The sequence below is a fragment of the Notamacropus eugenii genome, chromosome 2 (assembly GCF_028372415.1).
Source record: "Notamacropus eugenii isolate mMacEug1 chromosome 2, mMacEug1.pri_v2, whole genome shotgun sequence".
In the NCBI taxonomy this organism is placed as follows: domain Eukaryota; kingdom Metazoa; phylum Chordata; class Mammalia; order Diprotodontia; family Macropodidae; genus Notamacropus; species Notamacropus eugenii.
In genome coordinates this window covers 192,797,571-192,825,555 of record NC_092873.1, presented here as the reverse complement: position 1 = coordinate 192,825,555, position 27,985 = coordinate 192,797,571, and the positions used below count along the sequence as shown (strand labels likewise).

The following is a 27,985-nucleotide window of genomic DNA, read 5'->3' as shown; positions in this document are numbered from 1 at the left end:
AGTCAAATCCTCTTTCTCTTACAACACACTGCCTCAAAAATTAATCTTCCACATAAGTTGCTTACAGACCCCACTGTATGTTCAGGCACCTAAACCCCTGACATTCATGAAGTTTAAGCACAGGAAGGGGAACATTCAACACTTTGATTATTTAAGCATATTTTGTACTAGGGCAATGCAGGCCAGCTCTATACTCTGCAGGATCTGAGATCATGGGAGGTAATGCCTGGGAATTGTGAGGCTGCCAATGGATGGGAGGGCCCCAAGCAGCTACGTGCAGCATTTGTGTTTAAAGTCAGACAGTAATCTGGGATATCTCAAGTGACTGAATCCCCCTGTGAAGTTCACATTTTATTCTAAAGGACTATGGCTAAGAGAAAACCACACATGGAAGGAGAAAGACGGGAAGAAAAGTCTTGCCTGTACCTTTGTAAGTAAATGACCCATGCCCACCTAAGGATGTCACTGACAAACAGGCCAGATTCACTTAATGATTTCCCCATTAGCTAGTAAGATGCAATCTGGGCCTCTGGACAGCAGGAACATCTGCTGTAAAACTACCAAGAGAAGGAGATTCATCATATTCTTGTTTTGAAAATTATCTGGCAAAGCTCCTAAAGTTGTCATTAGTTATCTACAGTAGGTATAGTTTTCTTTCAAGCTGTTTTTTCTTTTTGTTTTGTTGTTGGATGAAAAAAGATGGTAGGGTTGGAGATGAACTACTGAGAAGCAACATCAAGGTGGGGGAAATCTGTATAATCCATCTTTAAAATTTCTTTCTCTAACGTGTGGAGGTACCTCTCAATAATTGCCAAAAAAAAATTCAGTTCTTTAGTGAGAAAAAGAAGGTGAAGTTGGAGAGAAGCCATAGAGAAAGAGGAGCAAGGTAGGGCATCTACAAAATTCCTTGCTCTTATGTAAGGAAGTTTTTCTCAATAATAGCTTTAAAAAAAATCCAATGCTTTAGTGAGTTGAAATATGCATGGTCTTAAATGAAAGATCCTGTCTGAAGATTTCTTCAGAGAAACTTGAAACATGGTACAATGAAAAGAGTCCTGGATTTGGTTCAGGAGCCACTCATCCAAAACCAGAATCTGCTGCCTTCTCTCCCTCTGTGACCCTGGGCAAGTAACTTTACCTCTGTTATCGTGTTTCCCTATCTGCAAAATGAATGGGCTGGATTAAATGCCCCTAATAGCCCTTTCAACTCTAGCACCATAAACTTACCCACCAATGTTGCTTAGTCATTTCAATTGTGTCTGACTCTTCTTGACCCTATTTGGAGTTTTCTTGGCAAAGATACTACAGTGGTTTGCCATTTCCTTCTCCAGTTCATTTTACATATGAGGAAACTGAGGCAAATAGGGTTAAATCATTTTCCCAGAGTCATACAGCTATTAAGTATCCGAGGCCAGATCTGAACTCACGAAGATGAGTTTTCCTGACTCCAGGCCTGGTTCTCTATCCACTGTGCCACCTAGCTGCCCTTGCCTATCAATACAGGTCTGTAGATGCAAAAGCTCAGCTACTGTGGTATTATAAACAGTTATCCCTTCCACATCACAGGACCTAAGAGCATGGCACCTTTGTAATCTGGAAAATCTATGTAAATTTTTTGGCCCTCCCTTCATACCAGAGAAGTCTAAATTATTATGGTATTAAAAGATAAAATATGTTGATACACAAAACTATACGTATATTTTACACAGTTTTGAGTTTCTAAATTTTTTTCTGTTATCTGCTGGCCTTCACATGTCACCTACAGCTCCCCAAAACTCCCAAAAAATTCTCATTTAATTTCTTATGCCAACCTACGATATAATGAAATTGCCATGGGGAAATTTTGGATGTGGAAGAGATAACTGTATATGTTGGTATTGCTTCAGTCTCCCTAAATTCCCTGTTCCTCAATTAATTTCTGTCCCCTTACTAACTCACCCACTCCACCTCAGCCACACACAGGGATTGTCACACTCTTAATCTTGCCAAGAGTATTCTACTTGCATATTCATGAATGCTCAAATTCCTTTATGTGATCATAATCTTTTATCATGCTAGGTTTCCTTCTGCCAATATGTACACAGATAAGTAAAAACAAAATATTCTCAATGAGTATTCAATCTAATAGAGAAGGGGGAAAGTATCCACAAATAACTGTGATCCAAGAGAAAATGTGCTAAGAGCAATGGAGAGGGACAGATAAAGTGCTGTGGAAAATCTGAGGACAGAGACCTCAGTTTCAAATGAGAGATGATGATGATGATGATGATGATGATGATGATGATGATGATGATGATGATGATGATGATGATGATGATGGTGGTGGTGGTGGTGGTGGTGATGGTGGTGGTGGTGGTGGTGGTGATATATAGAGGTATATTTACATAGCATTTACTCTGTTCCAGGCATCGTGCTAAGTGAATCACAAGTATTATCTCATTTGAACCTCACAATAACCCTGGGGGGTAGGTGGCATTAATGTCTCCATTTTGCAGATGACAAAACTGAGGCAAACAGGTTAAGTGACTTGCACAGAGTTACACAGCAAGTAAATATGTGAGGCCATATTTGAACTTGGATCATCCTGACTCCAGGTCCAATGCTCTATCCACTGTCTACCTCCTTCATGAAGGATGAGGAATGTGAAACTGAACTTCAAAAAAAGAGGCACCTCAACAGACAGAGACTTCTGCAAAGGAGATAGGGAAAAGAAGAGCCCATTTCAACCATGGGGGCCACATCCAGCAAAGGCATGGAGCTAGGAATAGGACAAAAATAGGAGACAGAGAGTAGTAGACCAAAATGTAGAACTTGCAAACTGAAACTGAGTCTGGAAAGGCAGGTTAGAGCTCCATTTTTGGAGGGCCTTGAATGCTGGGATGCAGAATGTATTTTTCTTCAGCAGGCAACAAAGAAGAAGCCTTCAGGTTTAAGAGCAAGCTGAGTTGATTTTTCAATGAAGGTTAACTCATTAGGTTCATCTAAGATGAGGTGGGTACTTTACAAATTCAAGCTTCAAAGAAACCTTCAAAGACCCATCTTACTCCACATTACTATTCCAAAGTTAGACACAGGAAATATGGGGGAGGGGACTGAGTTTTTGATTTTTATGTGTCTGTAGAAAGTCAAGGAGCAATAGAGACTTGTGAATTCATCACTTAGAAGCAATGCTACTGGGAGGATCATAGAATGTGAGATGAATGGGACTACTGAGATAAAGTCATCAAAGCTCCTCATTTTGAAAAGGAGCAAACTGAGATTCAGAGAAAGGATGTGATTTCCCCAAGGTCACATAGCAAGACCTAGTAACAGAGGTGAAACTATAACCTCCTTAACTCCTACACCAGTCTTCCTACTACATCGTGACCGTTAATAGGATCATCCTAAACCCAGAGGCACTAAAGAGTCATGCCTGACTGGTCTGAAGTCCCAGGCTTTTGAGTTACACAGTTAGTGCAGGTCAAGAGGGAAAAGTGAAAATATCTGGTCAGCAGTCCCATAAGATAGTATAATTGGTGATGGGTTATACCATTTCATACTTTAAATATTTCTTAATGCATGCTTATGAGATGTTGGTTGTTTTGGTTTGTGTTTACTTGTGTATATGTTTTGAAAAACATATCTTTCCTATACCTGACATCTACTTTGTACATTTAGTACCTTTCTAGAAGAAATCCTTTTAATCCTTTTTAGAGGAGATGTTAGGTAAAATGGAGCTTCATTTAAATATATATTCCCTGTAAGTAGAGGCACTTAGGTGGCCCAGTAGAGTCAGGAAGACCTGAGTTCAAATGCTGAATCAGATACCCTAAGAAGTCACTTAAGCTCTCTCTAACAGTGTCCTCATCTAAAATGAGGATAATTATAGTGCCAACCTCCCAGGGTTATTGTGAAGATCAAATGTGATGATATTTGTAAAATGTGTAGCAAACCTTAGAGCATTAAATAAAAGCTAGCTATTATGAGCTGTTATTCACTCTGGGGTGGAATCAAAGAGTGTAAGGAAAGCTTGACTCCACTCTTTTAGGAGCCAACCTTTCCCAAGACTAAATCTAGGTCATTTGAGCCCACAACCAGGGCTCCTGGTGGGAAGGAGATTGAGATGTGTATAACATTGAGGTATCATAATGAATTTGAACAGTTGATTCTAATAAATTCCCAAGAGCTCAGGTCTCATTTGAATTCATTCTGTTTCTTTGGAGGTAGCTTTTTTGACCTATTAATGAATGAGCTTAGACTGGTATTTGGAATATCCAATGTTTTTACAGGAATCTAAATGAGACAAATGAGAAGCCCACTAACATGGTAGGGTTCCCTCAGCGAAATTATCTGTTTGGGCTTTATATCTACTGCCCTGTGCTTTGACAAAGATCAACAAGAGAAGTGTGTGAATCGTCCTGTGTACTTGCAGGCCAGGAAAAGCTGCCCCCTCAGTAAGCTATTAAAAAAAAAAAGCTCCATCTCCTTTCTTCAGAGGTCCTATCTGGTTTGGAACACAACACTAAGTCTAAAGACTTCTAGCAATGAGGAGAACTGTTATAAATCTTCTTCTAGGCAAGAAATCTGATCCCCTTCCAAACAACTACAGAAATGAGAACCTTTGCTCCCCTAAAAGAGCCTGAGACTGGGCCTCAGGAAACCCAGCTAACTTTTTTCTTTCATGTTTCTTTCCCTGAATCCAGTTCACAAACAGTGATCCTAAGAAATGGCCATTTCTAGAGCTTTTGGCAACACCATGTGTTCAAGAGGTTAGGAAATTCTGAGAAGAAGCTGGTTACTCAATGGAATCTACTTCCAGTAACTACACCAATTGTCAAAAGGGAGGCTTTCAGGAGAAAACCGCAAGGAGAATGTGGCAACCGAAAGAAAGAAGGAACAATTAATGCCCTGGTTTTCTAGGAAATCCAGACTTAGTGTCAGATCTGGGAAGAACCTCAAAGGGCATCCAGTAAAACTTTATATCTAAGTTGTCATCCCCTGTGCCAAAAAGGGAAATACTGTAGTGTGAAGGACTGACACCAACCATGCCTGAGGCAGTGCAGTATAATAGAAAGAGAGAAAATCAAAAGTCTCAAGGGAACCTAGATTTGAATTCTTGCTCTGATGCATACAACCTGTGTGACCATGGGGAGGTCCCTTAAACCCGCTAGCCCAAACTATAAAATGAAAGGCCGAGATCAGATGACCTTTAAAGTCCGTCCTAGCTCTAAATCTAAGCTCCTCTGGCAGCATATACAACATTCCATACTTATAGTGCCCCCACCTCTCCAGTGAAAGGAGGGAAAAAGCATTTTCCCATCTCACCAAAGCCAAGATTGCTCATTATACTTACACAGGTATCAGTTCTATTTTATTGTTTTCACTTATATTACATTATAGTCACATATTATATTTTATATTATGTTGTCATGTTGCCATGTCATGTCATGTCATATATATATTATATTATATTATATTATATTATATTATATTATATTATATTATATTATATTATATTATATTATAATCACATATTGTTTTCCTGGTTCCAATCAGAAATCTCCTTGGACAAATGTTGTCATCATCATTATCATCATCACATCAATTATATATCATATATTATCATAGTATCATATAATATACATGTTATATGTAATATATACTATACATACAAATTATATAGCATATCATATGCAATGTTATACACTTTATATACAAATTATATAATATACCATCACAGAATATGATATAATGCATTACACAAATATTATATATCACATACAAGTTATATGACATTATGTAATATATTGCATGCATATTATATACATATTATGTAATATAGTATATATATGTTACATATTATACAATGTTATATGTACCTATTATATTAATACATATTTTATTGCATGTTACATATTGTATACATTATTATATTACATAGAACATTATAGAATATATAGTATTCCAATATTTCACACTAATGATATAAACAGCAAACATTTTGCAAAGTGTTTTACATACATTATGTCACTTGATAACCCATAACAGCACTGTGAGGAGGTATTATTGTCATCTCCATTTTAGAGATGAGGCAATTGAGGCAGGCAGAGGAGGTAAGTGCCTTGCCCAGGATCCCACCACTAGAAAGGGATGGAGGCAGGATTTGAACTCTCCTGACACTCTTACCTACTGCACCATCTAGCTGCCACTGTCTAGTCACAACTGCGATCACTGTTTTCCAACATGAATCACGTATTGGTAAAAGGACCAAGTCTTAGATTTTGTTTGGGTTTTGCTCCATCATAATGATCCCAGGGGAGTGTGATCTATCCCAGCTGTTCATCATTACTCAGATAAGCCTGAGAAGCTTCCCAATTAACCTTAATGGGTAATAATGTCAATTGGTGCATGAAAACGGAAATTTCTCATTTACAGAAATTATATTTGGCTTGAACTCTCCATAATTGCTCTGCTAAGGTAAAGCCCAGGAAGTAAACATGGAAGGAGTCCCTTCTCCTCTCAGATTTAAGCTTTGTAAAGAGGAGAAAGGACTAGGGATATTATCTGCAGGCAGAAACAGTTATACCATGATGAACATTTACCACCAGGCAACATCCAGGAGCCTGCTGAAAAGAAATAGCCTGTTTGAATCTACCTGTGGCAAATGACCTGGGGGAAGCTGGGATGGGATGGCAATTTGTCATGCGCAGATAAGAAATCAATTTGGCAGATTCATTTCCCCTTTGTTCGGTATGGGAGAGGGGGAAATCCTTATTTTGTATTTCTCTATTTAATTTACCTTGGTCTTTCTGCTACAGAATGTTTTGCCTCCCATTTATCAGTTAGCCTGCATGAATCACCAGATGCCATTATCGCTATTGCTAGATGAAGTGCCCAGGCTGACCAAGTGAAGTTGAAGAAAACAATGATTTACATTTGTAACAGGACCCAGAGGGCAAAGCCTACAATCCCCTCAGGTGATCATCACTGCCTTGTGGGGATTCAGCCTGCCAGTGCAGGTGTGAGTTGGAGGAAGCAGATCCTAGGGGTTGTCAGACTTTATAAAAGACTTTTCTCTCACACATTTCACAGTACTCATACCTCACATTATTTACTTTCTTAAATTTCTTTTTATAATGAATTTAAACACGAACTGTTCAATATACAAAGGATACGGACATGGATTATACCAAATGTCCCAATAATCTTAGTGCAGTTTTAAGCTTTAAAAAACTTTTAAAATAATATAATATTAAATATAATACAATAGATATTAAATATTATTTAATAATCTAATTTAGTTTTAAGTTCATATTTTTATTAACAATAGCTAGCATATACATAGCACTTTAAGGTTTGCAAAAATTCTTTACACAAGTTATCTCACTTCATCTTCACAATAATCCTGGGGGTTGGTGCTATTATTTTCCCCATTTTATAGTTGAGGAAACTGAGGCCTAGAGGAATTAAGTGCTTTACTAAGGGTCTCACAACTAGTAAATGTCAGTGGCAGTATGTGAATTCAGGTCTTCCTGATTGCAAGTTCCCTGAAGCTGCTTCTGAATTTCCTTCTGCTCCCTTGTCCACTTTTAAAACATTTCATTCAGTGATACTCATTCTTTTCTTCTTTATTTGTATCATTATCCTAATCAACCCACTCCCCTACCCCCACTCATTTTTTTTTCCTTAGGACATTAGCATAAGCTAAAAAAGGGAAGGTTTTATTATCCCATTTTACAGAGAGATATTTTGTGCAGAAAGACCACATAGTTGTGAAGATTGTGATTTAATTCAGGTCAATAAATACTTATTATATAACATAATTGCAAGACATTCTGCTAGATGCCAAAGATAAAAAGAAGACTGAGTGCCAGCTTCCTACTAGAAGGAAAGAGTCCCAAATAACTATAATACAAGTGAGAAGACTATTAAGCACCAAGGAGAATTCAATCATAGTGGTCTGGAAGACTCACAGTCTTCAAAGAGACCGTGGTTTCTGACCTGGGCCTTGAAGATGAGGAAAGATAACAATAAACAGAGATGAAGGAGTCTATTCTAGATATGAGAAGCTAGGTGGTGCAGTGGATAGAGTGTTGAGCCTGGAGTCAGGAAGACTCATCTCCCTGAGTTCAAATCTGACCTCAGATGCTTACCAGCTGTGTGACTCTGGGCAAGGCATTCAAAGCTGTTTGCCTCATTTTCCTCTTCTGTAAAATGAGCTGGAAAGGCAAAAAAAAACACTCCAAGATATTTGCCAGGAAACCCCCAAATGGGGGTATGAAGAGTTGGACATGACTGGACAAAAACAATAAAAATTCTAGATATGGCAAATGGCTTGTGCAATGTCACTGAAGTGCAAAGAGGTAAGATAAAGTTGGAAAATTAGTTTTATCATTTTGGCTGTAGCACCCAATAGATGAGAAAGAATACCAGAGGGAAAGACTGAAAATATTGGTTTGTGCCAGATTATAGAAAGCCTTGAAAATCAAAAATTGGAGGCAGGGTAGAGGAAGGAGAAACTAGAATTGTTGATTCATTGGTAGAGGAAATTTCCAGTGGGGAAACTCCCTTCCCCAATGCAAATCTGTAACTGCTCATAAATTACAGTCTTAGATTATATAGACTTGGATTATAAATTATAGTCTTACTGGGACATTGAGAAATTAAGTCACTTGCTCAGGTTCACATATCCGGTATAGGTTGGAGGCAGCACTTAAATTTGATTAAGTCTTTATGAGTTGCTCAATACCTATTGATTGCATAACACTGTCTCTTTTTATCTAACAGAAAATGGAAAAATCACCATTTTGTAGCAGGAGATCTCAGGGAAAAAAATGCATGTAAGACACACTTTTAAGTTTAATCTAGATTATTAACATTTTCTCCATCAGTTTCTTAAGTCCAGACAATCAACAAAACAAAACAATAAATCAAGCCCTGATTTGTAATATTTGCTAATTTCTAAGGTACGAATGTTCAGAATGAAAAGTGAACAATCAGCTCTCATGAGCCCATTCAGCTGACTCTAGCACACTGCTGGACAGGGGCGGTGAGTACTAGATAGCCTCTCCTCCTTCCATCCCTAAATCTAGGATCCTGTAAACTAGTTAAGAGACTATTACAATTATTGAGATAAAAAGTCATGGGGAAGTAGGGCATGAGAGTTAAGCATGACCTTAAGGTTTGTTGTTCAGTCATGTCCAGCTCTTTGTAACACCACTTGGGATTTTCTTGGCAAAGATACTCGAGTGGTTTGTCATTTCCTTCTCCAGCTCATTTTATAGATGAGGCAAACAGGATGGAGTGACTTGCCCATGGTCACACAGCCAGCCAGTAAGTGTCTGAGGCCCGATTTGAACTCAGGAAGAGAAGTCTTCCTGACTCTAGGACAAGTGCTCTATCCAGTGTGCTACCAAGCTGCTATAACCTCAGGGTTTAGAGACTAGATAACTAGAAAAGTGCCTTAAATTTAATTTGCTTCAAATTGAATTCAATGTTCAAACTACCCTTTCACCTAATTTCCATTGTTGGTAATAGCATTCTTGTGGGACATCCAGATGGAAAGAAGGAGCAAGGAATTCAAAATGTGAGTCAAAAGATAGGTTGATATTGGAGATAAATATTTGGCAATCAGTTGGATGGAGATGACCAGTGAAGCCAGGAGACTGAATGAGATTAACAAGGGATAGAGCTGGAAGAGAATTTTGAAATCTTTTACTCTAAATCCTTCACATTGTGGATAAAAAAAAAAAAAGACAAGAGAGAATAAAGGAAAGAAGAAAAGTAAAAGCATTTATTATTCAACTATTATATAGCAGGCACTGTGGGGGCAGCTAGGTGGTTCAGTGGATAGAGCACCAGTGCAGGAATCAGGAGGACCTGAGTTCAAATTTCACCTCAGATATTTGACACTCGCTAGTTGTGTGACCTTGGTCAAGTCATTTAACCCCAATTGCCTCATCCTGGGTCATCTCCAGTCATCCTGATGAATATCTGGTCAAATATTCTGGATTCAGATGGCTCTGGAGGAGAAGTGAGGCTGGTGACCTGCACAGCCCTCCCTCACTCCAAGCAAAGTCAAATGCAAGTCATGTCATCATTTCTCTGATGGCATGGTCTTCTCGGCAACAAAGGATGACCAGGCACTGTATTATACATTTCACAAATATTATCTCATATGACCCTCCCAACAACCCTGGATGGTAGGTGCTATTATGATCCCCATTTTACAGCTGGGGAAACTGAGGCATGTAGTAATTATTTGACTTGCTCAGCATCACAAAACTAGTAAGTGTCTGAGGCTGTCAAGTTTTCTTGACTCAATCTACTGTACCACCTACCCATGCCCAGGCTTGTATACCTAGTAAGTAGGTGTACAAATTCAGCACTCTTCATGCTGCACCACAGTGTGGTTAAGGAGAGAATAAATAAATAAAAGAATGTCTGAGTGGCTCCATAGGAGGAGTTCCATAGTCAATGAGTGAGGAGCTCTCTCATTGGAAGGGAGTTACTGATGATGCTGTGTGCTGGATGGCAAGTGCCCAAGATATGAATAGAAAATACCACCAAAGTTCTTGCAAGGGGCAACTGAAGGGATGTAGGAAAAGGCAAAAAGGGAAAGAGGGAAGAGAGATCTTGAGATAATAAAAGGAAAGTGACATGAGGAAAGAAATAGATGCAGAGCTGAGGTCTGCTTGTAAATGTTTAACAACAGACTCTACAAGGGCATAACACATTTATATGCTTAATAAATTTTTATATGCTTATTAACTTTTTCCTTCCCTTTCTTAAGTCTAGAGACAACCAACAAATCAATAGATCAAACCCTGATTTGTAATGTTTGCCTGTTTCCAAGGTAGAAATTCACAAACTGAAAATTTAACAACTAACTCCTGAAAACCAATACAAGCCAACTCCAGCATACCCTTTAGTGAATCCCGGAAGTTGAGGAGAGATGCATTCAACTTCTGCTGCTCCTGCATCCTTCCACTTATTCTGCTTCTATGTTAGGAATATGCAAATCCTTCCCTCACTAACAGGAAGACCCATGTGCTTCTACCCCTCTAGCAGCAGCAGCAGTGACCAGTCTTTGACTTTCAGACATTAAGGCAACATGATTCTCAGACACTGAGAATTTGTCATGCCAATGAAGAGAAGGAACATCTTCCAGGCTTCAAGATTTCAACGTTTGTCCACCAGACAAGTTATTATACCCTTTCTGTTCATGTACTCATGACGTCCTGTTTATGAGCTGGACTAGGGAACAAGGATGTCCCAGACCTGGATGGTGGGAAGAGGTAGTGTGGGGAAACAGATGTTAGGAGAACTTACTTCTTAAATTAACCCTTCATTGTTTACCTTTCTGTAATAACATTAAGTAAAGATTTTTTTTTCCATTTCTATGGTGTCATGTGATGAGAATGGAGGATGATACCTGGGGGTGAAGGCAGCCCCCAGAGACTAGGTAACTGGAAGGGCACCTTAAATTTAAGTTGCTTCAAATTGAATTTAACCAATGTTCTCCTTTAAACTACCCTTTCACCTGGTAATACCATTCTTGTGGGACATCCAGATGGAAAGAAGGACCAAGGAATTCAAAATGTGGGTCAGAAGATAGGTTCAGATTGGGAGGGAGGGTGAGTGTGGGGGCTGACTTCAAAAATGATAGGGAAGTTCAAAGGAGGACTGGGTAGAGGGGAAGAAAGAGTTGTTGTTCAGTGGTTTCAGTCATGTCTGACTCTTCATGAACATACTTATTGAAAAAGATAGTGGAGAGGTTTGTTGCCATTTCCTTCTCCAGTTCATTTTACAGATGAGGAAACTGAGGCAAAAAGGGTTAAGTGACTTGCCCAGGGTCACACAGCTAGTAAGTGTCTGAGGTCAGAAGATGAGTCTTCCTGATTCCAGACCCAGCACTCTGTCCCCTATACCATCTTGCTGCCAGACAGAAGGGGGAGAGATAAGTCCTATTTTGAATATGATGAGTTTGAGATGTCTGTGCGTCATTTAGATGGCATTATCAAATAAGCAACTGCTGATTTGGGATTGAAGCTCATTAGGGAGAAACCAGAAAAGATAGACATGATAGGTAGATAGACAGACAGACAGACAGACAGACACAGACAGATAGATAGATAGATAGATAGATAGATAGATAGATAGATAGATAGATAGATAGATAGATAGATGATAGATAGATCTGGGAGTCATTAGCGTAGAGACAATAAGTGAATCCAATAAATGAGAAAGTATGAAAAAGAAATGTTTAAAAGGCCCAGAACATAGTCTTGGGAGATTGTGAATGAATGGTCAGGCAAATAGAAAAATCAAGAGAGAGCAGTCATTAAAATCGAAAAGGAGAAAATATCTAAACAGTGTCAAATGCTACAGAAATCAAGAAGGCTAAGTATTAAGAAAAGTCCATTATATTTGCCAAGTAAGAGATCACTAGCAACTTTGGGGAAAGAAGTTTCAGTTCAGTGATAAAGCCAGAAACCTGAATGCTAGAACTTAAAAAGAGAATGGGAAGAGAAATACTGAGCAGACCATTCTTGCAAGAAATTTGCCTAAGAAAGGGGGGAGAAATATAGAACAATACTTAAGAGACATGGTAGCCCAATGATGTCCTTGAAAAGGGCAGATTCAGTAGTGTTGGGGGGCAGACCAAATTGCATGGGTCTGTGATGTGGCTAAATAAAAAAGGTAAAGGCTGTAAGCACAGACTATATACTCTAGGACAGAGATTCCTAACCTGCAGTCCACAAAGTCCTTTCAGAAGTTCTATGAACTTGGGTAGGGAAAAATGCCACTTTAATTCAACATCATTATTTTCCTTTGTATTATTTTTTATTTTATGAATCTAAATATTTATTCTGTCAGCTTCACTAGATTACAAAAAGAATTCATGACATAAAAGGTTTGTTGTTGTTGTGGTTCCATCAATTCAGTCATGTCTGACTCTTGGGGGTTTTCTTGGCGAAGATACTGGAGTGGTTAGAGCACAGGAGAAAGATAAGTCAATAGCTAAAGAAATAGCAGACTCAAGGGAAATTTTTTGTTTGCTTGTTTGTTTGTCTTTTAAGGATTAGGGATGCCTGACGTTGCTGTTCAGAACTCAAGATATTCCAAGTTCATAGGCAAAAGGAAAGTAGCTGATAGAAAGGGAGAGATAGAATGATTGACGGAGCAAGGATTTAGAAGGCAAGAGGTCATGACTCAACAAGGATTGAAGACAAGTCAACTCCATCGGGAGGAAAACCACACCATCAAATGAGAAGAGTGGGAGGAGGGAATCAATCACAGGATAGGATCTAATAAGAGAGGAAACCTGGATTCAAATCCCAACTCAGTTCTTTGTTACTTATGTGACTTAAGGCAAGTCCATTCTTTTCTCAATCATTTTCTCATCTGTACCATGAAGTTGAACTAGATGATTTCAAAGGTCCCTTCTATGATTTTAGAAACTTTGCCTAATGGAGGAAGGAAATTAAGGGAGAACACACTTAAAGACCTTGAATTTTGCAATATAATAGAATCCTTTGCTGGTGGGAATGACAGATGGATTGTCATGGGAGAACTGGGAGATTGAGAAGAAATGAGAAGGTTTGAAACCATCCCTGTGGGGAGTGGATAGGGGATGATAAAGGACAAATAAAAGAATTCTAGTCTTGCCATGAAGCAATGAGGACACACAGCTAAGTTTAGATAACATAAATCTGTAGGAAACCTGCTCAGTAGTTTCCCGACTCCTTCCAGCAGTCCTCCGCTGCTCAGGAAAAGGCAGACGGTGAAAGTTCTCCAGTTTTGGTGATTAGTAGTGCAAGAACAGTAAAAGGTCAAGGAACAAATCAGTGATAGAAGTAGGGGCATAGCCCAGTTCAAGGACCTCCCAGCATGAAGTTTTTTCAATTAGGCTAAGTTGTCAAAGGGCCATGGCACAAGATAAACACTGCTCAGAGAACTAAGAGGCTCTCCTGTGCTGACTAATACACATTCCAGCCCATGTGAGTTTCTCCTGCCATAAGGTTAAGTATGTTTTCTCCAGGGTTTGGGTGGGAGCACAGGGGGAAAGAAAGAATACATCTTTCAGGAAGGCAGTTGTGATGAATGATAAAACACACAGAGAAACACAAGGGGGCAAAAACTGCACAGGCAGTATAACCATACACCTCCTGAATAACAGGTGTCAATCAATAAAATATATTCAATGTCTATAATTCTGGACACCATGGGAGATATGGCCCCTCCTGCTAAGGAATTTGAAATCTAGTTGGAGAGTCAAAGAAAGATACAGGACATACCAAAATATTCATAACAGTGTTTCAAGATGTGTATTGAATGTATATATGCGCATGTTTGTGCATGTATATGTTACACTGTGATATGCATGTATGTGTCGCACAGGTGGGCATGTGAGTTTCACGTTTTGTGTGTACATCTGTGCACATGTGTGCGTACCTCTGTGAATGTGAATGTGTGTGTGTGTGTGTGTGTGTGTGTGTGTTGGCAAAAGAACTGGAAACAAAGGAGGTACCCTCAATTGGAGAAGAGGTAAGAATTTAGGGTATGTACATATAATGGAATATCACGGCTATGATAAATGAAAAATGTGAAGAATTCAAAGAAGTGTAGGAAGTTTCATATGCCCTGATGCTAAGCCAATAATCAGAACCAGGGAAAGAGTATACATGATGACTACAATAATGTGACCAGAAAAAACCATTAAAATGAAATTGAATATACTAATTATGATGACAAAATTTGGCCCAGGAGAAAAGTTGAGAAAATGTTTCTCCCTCCTTTCACAACAGAGGTAGGGGATGACATAGTATTACATTCACAGTATTGTCAGACATAGTTGATATTGCTCGGTTTTGCTGACTTGCTTTTTTTTAATATTTGAAGGGCCAGTATTTGAGAGTGAAAGGTTATGTTCAGTCAGTCTATAAGCATTGATTAAGGATCTGCAATGTAACAGACCCTGTACTAAGTTCTGAAGATATAAAGAGAAGCAAAAGATAACATCTGTCTTCAAGGGGATCACAATCTTTTGGGGGAAAAGGAGCAAACAAATATGTACAAATAAGCTGTAAATGGGATAGAAAGGAAATATTTTACAGAATTAAGCCACTAGAATTAAGAGGCATTGGGAAAGTCTCCCTGTAGAAGGTGGGATTTTAGCTGGGACTTGATGGAATCCAGGGAAGTCAAGAGGCAGAGATAAGGACAGAGAGCATTACAGGCATGGGGGATAGTCAGGGGAAAAAATGCCTAGAGCTGTAAAGTGGAGTATCTTGTTCAAAAAATAGCAAGAAGGTCAGTGTCACTGGATCAAAAGATATATGGAGGGGGATTAAGACGTAAGATGACTGAAAAGGTTGGGAGGACTAGGTTATAAAGGGATTTGTAAGTTCAAATGGAGGATTTTATATTTGATCCTGGAGGTGATAGGTAACCATTGAATTTTATTGAAGTAGGGGGATGGGAGGGTCTGGGTGAAGTGAGGAAGTGACATCAGTTGGACTTACACTTCAGGAAAATCACTAGCAGCTAAATTGAAGATGTATTAGAGTGGGGAGAGACTTATGGCTACTGTAATAGTATAGGCATAAAATGATGAAGGCCTAAATCAGACTGGTGGTAGCAGCAGAGGAGGAATATTTGCAGAAGTAAAATCAACAGGCCTTCACAATAGATTGGATATAGGGTACTCTAGATAGTGACAACTAGAGGTTGGTATCTAGGCTATGTGTCTAGAAGACTAGAAGGATGGGCCCTCGATAGCAATGGTGAAGTTTAGAAGGAAACTGGGCTTAGGAGGAATAATAATGAGTTCAATTCTGGATATGTTGAGTTCAAGATGTGTACTGTACATCCATTTTAAGATAGGAATTGGAAATGCAAGAATGCAAGTAAGCTGAGAAGTTTGGGCCAGATATGTAAATATGAGAATCATCACAATAGGGATGGTAATTAAAGCCATGGGAGCTGAAGTGAATAATACATAAAGAGTAGAGGAACGGGCCCTACTCTCCTCTAGAGAGCATATCTACAGCTAATGAGTGAGCAACAGTGCAAAGGCTTCAGAGAAGACAAGGAGAATAAAAACTGAATGAGAAAAAGTCATTGGATTCAGCAGTTGAGCGATCTCTGGCAACTCTGGAGGGAGCACTTTTGATGGAATGAAGAAGTTGGAAGCCAGATTTTAGGAAGTTAAGTAGAGAGTTAAAAAGAGAAGTATTTAGCTGAGAGAGTGGGGAGAGGGGAAGCCATGGGAGACTTGAGGAGGGAGGCAAAGGTTGAGAATAGCCACAGTGGAGAGTGGGATAGCAAGTTAATAAGCAAGATGGTAGAAGGATTGCCTACCAGCAGTGAGGGTCTGGTTGAAGCCATGTAACATATTTGTAGTGGACCCAGTCAGAATGGTTGTGTGATACTTTTTCCACCTTTGTTCAACAGCAGGTATGTAGGAGAAAAATCAGTGGATAGTGGGAATGATCTATGGCTAAGGTTTGGTATAGTGACATTCATGATACGTAAAAAAGGCCAGGGACTCAAGAGAATAGGACAGTGTAGAGTTGAAGGGATTCACCAAGGAGTCACAATGAAGAAGAGGAGAGAGAATGGCTAGTGTAGAGGTGATGACCTGGAAGAAAACTAAGGACCATATAATGTCAACAAGGCTCAGAGTTTGATAGGCTAAGAGGCAGAGGGAGAGGGGAACAACCAAAAGATTATGGTCAGTGAAGGAGGTTTCAGAGTTCTTGAACATGGAGGTGGTGCATCTATGAGTGATGGCAAGATCTAATAGAAATGACTATCTTTGCATGCAACTAAAATGGCACAGAAGAATTGGTCATGGGAAAGGACCAGACTGAGGAACTGAATGTTAGGGTATTTGAGGGATGTATGGTGAAGTCCTTTAGTATGAGAACAAGGCTTGGGGAGGAGAGAAAGATGGTGAGCCATCTTCTTGAGAAAGGAAGGGGAATTATTAGAAGTCTATAGAGAATAGTTATCAGGATTTCAATTGGGTGGAAGATGTGGATTGTAAGGACTTCAAGGGAAGAGAATTTACTGAGAGGTGGAGGTGAGGGAGGAGAACTGAAAGTGGTAATGGGGAGCAAAGAATATTCCAACTCTTTCACTTTGACCAGAGATAAGAGGGAAATGAATGAAAATAAAACAAGTACTGGAAAGGTGGCCAGGGAGGCTGTATCAGAGAGGGAGCTAGATCTCATTGATTGCTCAAAAGTAGAAGGAATGGGAAACTTAAGATGAAGACTTAATCTTAAAAAGATTTGACATGAAGTCATATTTGTTGTCTATGGAACAGCTATTGCAGGGGGCACAGTTGAAAGGCTGGGCAGCATGAAGCTTTATGGTGGGAAATTTAAGGGGAATGGGAATAAGGTATCAGGTCAGGGGGACAGGGTTTGGATGATGACCTACAGGGGGTTCAAAATCACTGGAAAGTATAGGGTATGATGAAGTGTGAATATTTTAATCACTAAACCACTCCTTTTCCCAGAAGAGGCTGAAGATCAGTCAGAAGATACATGCATCACAAGATGGAAGTCACATGGTTAGAAGGAGGGACCCATTTCTCCCTCCTCTTCCCTCCAAAGGCTAGGTTAGAGAAGACAGAGAAGACAGAAGTTGAACTCGTACAACATGAAGTGGAATTCCTGTTTCCTGCTGACTTCCCTCTTGCTCAGAATTAGCTCACTGGGAGATGGTACATAGTTAGATGAAAGTTTGAGCCTGTTTAGAATTAATGTGATATAAAAACAAGAGGTGTTCATAAATCTAATACTTTAAAAAATAAAACCCCAGATTGAGAGAAGATGTAAATATGTTAAAAGTTAAATAATAATATAATTTGTTATTGTTGTTCAGGCGTTTTAGTCATGTCTGATTCTTCATGAACCCATTTGGAGTATTCTTGGCAAAAAACCCAGAGTATTTTGCCATTTCCTTCTCCAGCTCATTTTATAGATAAGGCAACAGAGACAAACTGGGTTAACTGTTTTGTCCAGGGTCACACAGCTAGTAAGCATCTGAGGCCGGATTTGAACTCATTTGAAGATGGGTCTTCCTGACTCTAGACCCAGCACTCTATGCACTTTGTCCTCTAGCGCATAGTAGAGGAAATGATAACAGACAGTGCAAAGTTATTTGTAAAATTAGTGATACAGAGTGATGAGCTAAGAGTTCATGGTTTTTCAGTCTTTCCCTCACCATTGTTTTGAGTTATTTTTTCCCATCTTCCTGAAACCATGCTCCCATCTTTCCAGTCATGAAGGAGCCTTCTCATTACCCTACGATTCTTTTTCCACACTACTCCAATCTTCTTGAAAATCTAACGTATATCTATGTTTCCATCTTCTTCATCTAACACTAACAATCCATCCACACCATTCTTCTGAAATTGCTCTCAATAAGTCACCGGTGATTGCCTTACTACCAAATGCAATGATTTTTTTTTTTTCTCAGTGCTCAGTCTTCTTACATTCCCTGAAGTATTTGACACCTGATTTTCCTTATGCCCATTTCCCCTTACCGTGGTTCCTCTTACACTCTCAGGATATTCTGAATTTTGTACCTTTATTCTTTATCTCTCTTCCTGCCTCTCCTTTATCTTTCCTGGTCTCCCCCAAGGTTTTGTCCTCAGCTCTGCTTTCCTCTTTCTATTTTAGCAATCCCATTCACACCTATGACTTTCCAAATAACTTCTCAATGCAGATGACATGCAAATCTATATTCCCCATACTGACTTCTCTCAAAATGCCAAAATCATATCTCTGATTGTCTATAGCAGAGGTATCAAGCACACATTTGTGACTCACATAGTTAAACTGGCAAGTCTTGTAAGAGGCTCATAGATCTAGAATTAGAAATAATCTCAGGAATTATCTAGTCTACCTTTCTCATTTTACAGATGAGGAAACTGAGGCCCAGGATAGTTCGGTGACTTACCCAAAGTCACAAAGGTAGTAAGTGTAAGAGGCAGGATTTAAACTCAGGTTCTTTGCCTCTGACACCAGTACTCTTATCGTTGTGACACATTATCAATAAATACATCTTGTATCTCTTCTCTGTCCTAGAGCCACTTCTCTAGGACAGGCCCTAATTATCACCCTGCTGGTTTTGGGAAATCGTCTTCAAACCAGTCTTCCTGCTGCTAGCACTATAACTAATGAAACCCAGGGGAGCCTACAGACTGACTATATTGAGAGTAATTGTAGTGATGGATGGAACACTTAACTAGGGCATTTATGGCCAAGGTAGGGAAGTAACTTGGGCCAAGTGGTACAAAATTGGCTACAACCCTGATGTCTTTGGACAGATTTCTCTTTTTCTGTTGGGGCAGGGGAGGTTGTTTTGGAGCATTTTGAGGTTTTTGTTTTTGTTTTAGCACTGTCCCAAGTCAGCTGTTAAGGTATGAAAAAAGGCATAGTTGAATTGTGTTGGTATCATGGAAAATTTTGGCATTTATTTCTATGTGTGTCTCTCACAGAAATCTCGCATATTGTAGCTGTGTTATGTAATAGGCGGATAGGGAAGGGAAAGTCTGTTGATGGGAAAGATGTATCTGTGACAACAAAAGTAATTCAGGTACAGCCCAGGTTTTATTATTTAAAGGAGAATGACAGTAGGAGATTCTACTACATATCCCTCTAGGAACATTTTTAAATGTTCTTCAATTCAAGTATGTTTTGGTGGAATGGTTAGAGAATTGACCTTGGACTCTTGAAGACCTGCGTACTGTATCTGATTCCACCTCAGATACTTACCAGTTGGTAAGCCCTATGGTCCTAGGCAAGTCACTTAGTTTAGTGATGCAGCAAATAGAGTGCAGGACCTGTAGTCAAGAAGACCTAAGTTCAAATCTAGGCTCAGACACTTACTAGCTGTGTGGCCTCTGAACAAGCCATTTAATCTCTCTTTGCCTCAGTTTCCTCATCTATAAAATGGGAAAAATAATAGTACTTATCTCTCAGGGTTAGATAGTGAGGGTAAAATGAGATAAAGCTCTTAGCACATAGTAAGTGCTATGTAAATGTTGGCTATTATTGTCTGAAAGAAATTATTAATTGTTATTATTAATTATTAATAATGTGAGGAGAGTCAGATTTCACCCTTTTTCTTTTATCCTCACTTCAAGGCTTCAGTCTCTGAGCTAACCTTCTCTTCAATGAAGACCCCACCCAGATGAGGAAGCCATTGTGCTCTACTCAGGTTCAGGTGAGATTAAATTCTTTGAAAAGATTGCCCAAAGTTGGAGGTAATTTAGAAGTACATGACATAATCAAAGTTCAGGTCCAGTCACTCATAATAATCATTCTCTCGTTAATTGTTAACCAGAGTTGATTACCACTCAAAACACCCCTCCTTCCAATGAGTATATAAGTCATGAGCCCACCGCCATGATTGTCTTTGGTCTAAGAGAGAGACAGCCAAATGACCATTCTTCTATTAATAAACCTCCTGGTGTTATTAATAAAATGATTAAATTATCCAGAAATAGTGTCTCTCAAACTTTATAAATGTCATCTAACTTTAGGACTCAATTTGGACTCTAAAATGACATTTGGACTCAATGAACTCTAAAGCCACTTTATATCCTAAATCTAAGATCCTATAGTAGCAAGGGCCGACCCTGGTCTTCCTTACTCAAAGTAAATTGGACTTTAATGCTGAGCCTGGTACTTTTGCATTAGATTGGACACAGGCAGTTTTTGTGAGGTGTGGGCCAGATGCAGAGCGGACACTCTCTACCCTAAATGCCATCTTGTACTCTCTTTCCCTCTGTATCCTTAAATTTCCCATGTTTCCACAGAGGTGGAAATTAATGTCACCTCCTTCTCTGTCCTCTTGGTTCTCTCTTCAATAGTCTTTCTTAATGAGTAGAGCATGGCAGAGATACAAAGCCTCAGTGACCAGATGAGGTCTAGGTATTAAATTCTATTACAGCATTATAAGGGTGAGGAGTGAAGTCAAAGAGGCAGTGGAAAGAGGACTGTTTCAGGAATCAAAGGATCTATAGAAAAATCCTACCTCTCCTTCTTACTGCCTATGTGACCAGTTTTCAGTATGCTCTTTATTAAAATGATGGAATTGGAATAGATAACCTCTGAGGTCTCTTCCAGCTCAAGAAGTAAAATCCCACGAACAAGACCTTTCAATTCAAGCCTGTTTCCCAGACAAGGAAATTTAAAAAAAAGTTTTGAGGCCAGCTCTTTTCTCTTTCCAGCAGTACCCTAAAGAGATGAATGGAGCAAAGGGAAAAAGTGGAGAAAACTTTTAGAAGAACAAGAAGGAAGATCTACAAGAAATTTCCAGACATGGGAACATGGCAACCTTTTAGTAACAGATTTTTGATCACATAGAAACCAGGGAAGGTGATTGATGAGTGGTAGTTGTAAATACTCTCACAAGTGCAGTTCATTGCTACAAAGATAGGACATCCATGCCCTTGCCAATGTAAATCAATTCCCCACCATATACCCATCTACCCTCCATTCACAGATGTACTGCTTATGCATCTCCTGTAAACAAAAGTTCAAAGGAGTTAGGGGAAAAATAAAGACACCAAATGAAGAACAAGAACTGTGAACAACAACAAATTTAGAGGTAAATAGATCTAAATATGTTTTCAAATACAGAATGGTCAAATCCTACTCACCACCACTTCAGAAAAGGAAATGAAAAGAAATAGTGCTAGATGGAGGAGAATGTTCTATTACTGGTATTAGAAAAGAATAACAGAACCATAGAAAGTGAATGAACTATATCATGAGTAACAATTTTATTTTGGTCTGGACCTGTTTTATCAGTGAGGATACTCCAAAGGGGGGAAATTCTTACCACCAATATAGAAGAGTGAAATTTCTGTATCCTATAGACCTTGTTGTAGTCATTGTGAAAATTGTTTTCCTAATTCTGCTTATTGACTTTGCATTAGTTCATATATGATTTCCCATGCATCTCTGAATTCTTCACATTCTTAACTTTTATAGCATAGTAATATTCATATATTCATGCACCTCAATTTGTTAAACTATTTTCCTATTGGTGAGTACTTACTTTGCTTTCTGTTCTTTGCTATCATAAAAAGCACTGCTATGAATATGTGACCTCCTTTCCTCCTGTAAGATTATAAGCAGAGTGTTTGAACTATCAAAATTTTCAAATATTGAAAAGTATTCTGCCAATAGCTTGGTACCAGTTAAGTCTATATAATACTGATATTCATCAGATCTGGACATACCACAGCCATGAGGTCCACAAATAATACTCTCAATGAATTTCAAGCACAATAACGTGCCAAAGGATGAAGCATTTCCATCACTCAAGTCACAGAGTCCTAGATATTTTTATGGGTTATAAAGATCTTTTTGTCAAATACAGATGGATTGGAAGGCAATGTTCATTTGGGGTACATTGTTCAGAACAGCAAGACATTTTTTTATCTTTACTCTTCATAGTAACTTCTGCATGCAGTCCTTTGAATCCAGATCGAATAAATGTCTACCCCAGATGTGTGTTCACATCCACTCAAAAGTTTTCATGAGCTCTAAATCCTTTGTCTCTACTTTTGTTAGTCAAAAGACGTAAAGAGTTTAAAACAAACAGCATAGTTGAACAAACAACATAACAAACAGCAAAATAAATGTCATAGTAAGAAAAGTATTCATAAAATATTTTTACCATAAACCTAAGGCATACTCTTCTTCACACTATCAATGAAGAAGGGAAACATATAGAGAAAACATGTGTAGAGTGTTTGGACGGTGTAATTTGAAGTCCAGGTGAGCCTTTCTTGACAAAGATCAGTACAACATTGGAAGATAAAGAGTAAAGAGAATAAGCCAAGCTTGGTAAGTCACATGGCTCACCACTTGGCGTTTCCATAATTTCTAACAAGTCCACTGGTATATAAATTGTAGAAGGATAGAAAACCTGTCCCCATACGTAATCATGGCTACAGTACAGTCAGCCTCATGTTTGTGCATCACTTACCCAGCTGTCCTCCAACTCTTCCAAGTAATCATTGGCTAAGAAAATCGTAGTACATGTAAATGTAGAGAAAACAAAAATGAGGTTAGAAAGCAAGGATTTGTTTTTATGAGACAAATAGACCAGATAGATAAAAAGAAGAAAGACATTTGTTAAGTGTTTATGATGTGCCAGCACTGTGCTAAATTGCAGGGATACAAGTACAAATAAGCATCACAATCCTTCTCAAAGTTGATTTATTGCTTTTTGGCTATTTATAGTGGGCACCTAGGTTGCAAAGTTGAAAGAGCACTTGGCCTGGAACCAGGAAGACCTCATTTCAAATTCAGCTTCAGACACATAGTAGCTGTGTGACACTGGACAAGTCCATCAACCTCTGTTTGCTTCAGTTTCTTCTATCGTAAAATGGTAATGATAGTCTACCTGAAAGGGTACTTGTGGAAATCAAATGAGATAATATTTGTAAAGTATTTAGCCCAGGGCCAGGCACAGAGTAAGTACTTACTAAGCACTTACTCTCTTCTTTTTCTCTTTTGTTAATTATCCAGCCTTAACAAAGAATGAAGAAAACATGAATAATTCAGATTGAATTTTTAAAGTTTATCTTGCTTTCAGAAAGCAGGTTATTAAATATTAAACATATTAAACATTTACCAGCACAACTCCTAATCCCTGCCCTTAAAGACCTTTCATACTTACCTGGAAAGACAACATGTAAATGAGAAGTAGAAAAGGGGAAGTAATTTGTCAATCAAAAAAAAGGAAGAAAATTCTGGAGACAATCCAGGAGTGCATCTTGAAAAGCATAGCTGGGTACTTTCCTAAATTGGTTTTTGGGGGGAAGGAGTCACCAATATTGGGAAATTTCTCAAGATGACAATAAAGCAATTGAAATTCCAGAGAAGACTCTAGAAAGAGGCCAAGCATGCGTGAGGAGAAACATTTTCTAAAATGGTAGTCCAAAAAACAGTCACTATTGAGGAGAGGAGAGCCTCAGCTGGGATAAATTTCTCTACTGTATTGTTAGGCAGTCCCATCCACCCTGATGGTAGAATGTAAGCTCCCTGAGGTCAGAGACTATTTTATTTTTATGTTTTTATCTCCAATACCTAGCCAGTGCTTGGTACATAGTATGTACTCAACAAACATTTGCTAAATTGAATTATGGAAATTGTAGCACTGGAGATACTGTTCCAAGGTTTTGTTCTTTCATTCATTAAACTGAAGATAATATGCCATGGAGAGGTGAACTTTCACTTAAAAATTTTCTCATGAAAATGAGGTGAAATATACAATACAGAAATATGAGATGAACAGGGAACACTAATCAAAGATGAGAAGAAAAAAAAGGCCACAAAGATGGAAACATTCCTTAAGAAACAGGCAAAGTCTAAGAGGCTATGGTGTGAAATTTAGTAAAGAGGTGAAAAAAAAGTCATCTTGGTGACAATGTTTACCATCACCAAGATGACATTTTCTCTCTAGAATGGGGGCAAGTCCATGTTACTGACTTCCAGAGATGAAAAAAGCTATTAGGGGTTACAGGCTGGCCATACCTGCTGAGTCCTTGACCCAGGCCCCGTATTCATATTGCCTCATGACTGGCCTATGCATATAGTTCAGCCTGGGTAGAACTCTGTGCCTTAATAGTGTAAATAGACCAAATACCATGTTTTCCTAGTGAAACAAGTTTTGCCCTCCTCATTTTCCCCATTATCATGAAGCAGAATCCTAGAGGAACGACTAGGCAAATATTTAGGTCTAACATTGTTTTGGCCATTACCATATTGCCAGATAAGTATGGACCCATCAGAAGACACAAAGCCTGAGACCAAATCCTCATGTTTGGCCATATCCTCCAAAAACTGACCTCTTCAGTCTGAAAGGAAGTAGTATAGCCTATCACCATTACTTGCCCCCATTAGAATTAATGAATCTTCAGGTTAGCAATCTCATGTCTAAATGGGTATTATAAATCTATGAGCTCCCAAAGAAACCAATCCCCATTATCTAATCCAAAGTTAATATCAGTTAGATGGGACATGGCCAAGAACTGCCTCAGAGTTCTTTGGCATGTTCTCCCACAATACTGTGGTCTTTGGAATTCCATATGGGGGTGACTGTAATACTGCCATTTTCCCTTTTGTCTTTTGGGAGACTGTCATAATCACATGGCAGTATGATAGACACATGATTTGGACAAGTCAAAGGAGAAAGACAATCTTTTCCTGAGAGAAAAGAGAAGGAATCCAAATTAGGTCCTAAAAAATCTAAACCAAAAATCCTACTCAAAACTGCTTCTTCATGGCAACAAAACATAACAGTGCAACAAAATTCATTAAGCACTTACTGTTTGCAGAGAACTATGTTAGGCACTGATGGAAATACAAAATTTGGAAAAGATATAGTACCTGCCCTTAAGGAGCTTACAGGCTGATAGAGAGATATGACACCAAAGCAGATAAGACATGGTCCCTGCCCTCAAGCTTACAGCCTGATGGAAAGATAAAACACCAGACTAAACAAATATAACAATATATATATACACACATATATGTATACATAAACATACACATGTATACATATATAATGCAATGTTGTATTTTCTAATCTGCACAATAAGTACGTTGGAAATTTACAAAATAAGGGCTATGTGAGGTTTGAGGGGTAATGTTGCTACCAATCAAAATCAAGTTTCAAAGAGATTGCATTTTAGATGAATTTTTAAAGATGAAAATAATTTAATTGGCAATGAAGAAGGAAGAGAATCCCAGTCATAGGGAGCAGTGTCAACAAAGGCATAGAAGTATCAGAACCCACTGGCATCAGGAGGTTGTTCAATCTGGGGTATCTTAGGATACATAGAAGAAAGAAATCTCAGAGAAGATTGGAAAAGTATTTTGGCATCTGATTATAATGGACCCTGAATGACAAGCAAAGGAATCTGAATTTTACTTACTAGTTAAGAAGGATATGAAAACAAAGACAGAGGAACCTGTGTATATTCCCTCTCTTGACATGAATGACTCTACCTTTCTACTTAGCCACCATTTCAGCGCAAATTGAACAAGCATATGTGTCCCTTTATGATCATTTTATCTCTACCCCAGTTCTTTTGCAAAGCTGGTCACACAAGAAAATAGTCTAACCTGTTCTTCACATCTTAGATCTGCCACTTATTATCTGTGCAAATTTGAAAAAGTCACTTAACCTCTACAGATCTCAGAATCCTTATATGTAAGATGAGGTGGTTGGATCTGGTGACCTCTAATGTCCTTTCTAGTTCTAAATTTCTAATCCTATGATCCTATCTTCCCATAATGACTTCAGATTTGAACGTGTTGAAGCTGAGGTACAAATGGGGAATCAGGGTGAAGATAACCTATAGATAGTTGAAAATGTTGGTATGGAGCTCAGAAGAACCCCAATTTAACATGTGTATATATATATATGTGTGTGTGTGTGTGTGTGTGTGTGTATGTATGTATGTATATATATGTATGTATGTATATATATAATAAATTCACATATAATTTAATTAATATAATGAATAATATTCATAAAGTAGGTAGCTGAAGTCATGGGAGCAAATTAGCATAGGAAACTATATAGACAAGAATAGCCCTTAAAAAATACTTAAGAGGAAGGGAAAGGAACTGAGAAGTAGCAAAAAAAAAGAAAACAAAGAAAAGGAAAGTAGAGAAAGAGCACTTAAAGAGATAGGAGAGAATCAAGGGAGGGTCATGTCTCTGAAGCTCAAGAAAGAAAAAATTACAGTAGGAGTGTTTGATTAACAATATTAGAAAATATATTAAGATGAAAATAATTTTTAGTTGTATTTGGCAATTAGGAGATCATTGTTGACCTTAAAGAGAGCAATTTCAGTAGAATGTTAGTGGTTGAAGTCAGTATGCAATGGAACAAAGAGCATGGGTAGTGAGGAAGTGGAGGCTTTAGGTATAAACATTTTAAAGAAGTTTAGCCTAGAAGAGGAAAAGAGAATTGGAGTGATAGTCTGGAGGACCACAGTAAGGCTGTTGTACGAACAGAGAAATCCATGCATGTTTCTAGGTAGATAGAAAGGATATAATAGTGAGGGAGGGATAGGAGATACATGGGAAAGAAAGGGGAAGACAGCTGTAGTGAAGAGGCAAGAGGGAATGGGAATGGGAAAAAATTGAATGGGTTAACCCCATGGAAGTAACAAGCCAATTGTAGGATGAGACATTTAGGCTAGCACCAAATATAGGGAGTGTCAGGGAGCTAATTGTTGGTGTAACTCAACCTGTATCACTAAAACATTAGTCTTTAACCTTAGTTTGCGATCCTTGATCATGGATGAAGTTCACTATGCCACCTACCCAGGAAGAGGCAAAGCAGAGTGTCATCGAAAAGACAGAACAAGGTTACAAAGATAATTTTACCTGCTTCACCACTTTGCCCTGGAGTTTAGGAACTGTACAGCTGGGGTCCCTTGTGTATGTAGCAATTGACATGATCATGGGGTCTACATCACTAAATACAATAATCACTTCAATACCATTGGGAATTCTTAAGCCACAGAATGACTCTTTGTGCCTCTTAAAAAGAACACTTAAGTAAGTTCTTCCTTTTTGGCAAGCCTCTAGCTACATCATTCATGATCTCTGGAAGCCATTCCAGCTAATGACCAAAAAGAGTAAAGCCCACTCCCTGAGAGCAAAAGTTGTCTAAGGTCGGTGAAGTTGTTTAAGGTCACTGGATTCCATGGGCAGTGGTGAATAGATCAGAAAGGAATAGGATTCACAAATATATTCAGTTTTATAGAGGTCTAAGATGACTAAGATCCAGGCTGGTGTAACGCAAGCTAGTTACCTAGAGACTATGATTTGCAGGTCATCAGTAAGTCCTGCTGTCCAAAAAGTATTTGATTTTCCCTTCCTCTCCAAAATACCTAAAATTCTACCATTAGAAATTCAATCATAGTGTCATATGACATATAGAG

The 27,985-nt window shown here is 38.6% G+C and overlaps 2 long non-coding RNA genes across 3 annotated transcripts in view; one reads left to right on the top strand and one right to left on the bottom strand.

The window, feature by feature from the left end:
• Positions 1-27,985, bottom strand: part of LOC140526671 (uncharacterized) — a 78,437-nt gene that overhangs the window by 1,592 nt on the left and 48,860 nt on the right. Inside the window, exon 3 of one of the 2 annotated variants that reach the window (XR_011974471.1) lies at positions 23,005-23,039. The exons of the other annotated variant lie outside the window; for it this stretch is intronic. This is a non-coding gene — a long non-coding RNA (uncharacterized lncRNA). The remainder of the gene's footprint in view (positions 1-23,004; positions 23,040-27,985) is intronic. 2 annotated transcript variants of the gene reach the window in all.
• On the top strand, positions 314-23,670 carry LOC140526672 (uncharacterized). Its single transcript, XR_011974474.1, has 3 exons — positions 314-430; positions 20,147-20,226; positions 21,239-23,670. It is a non-coding gene; the product is annotated as an uncharacterized lncRNA (long non-coding RNA).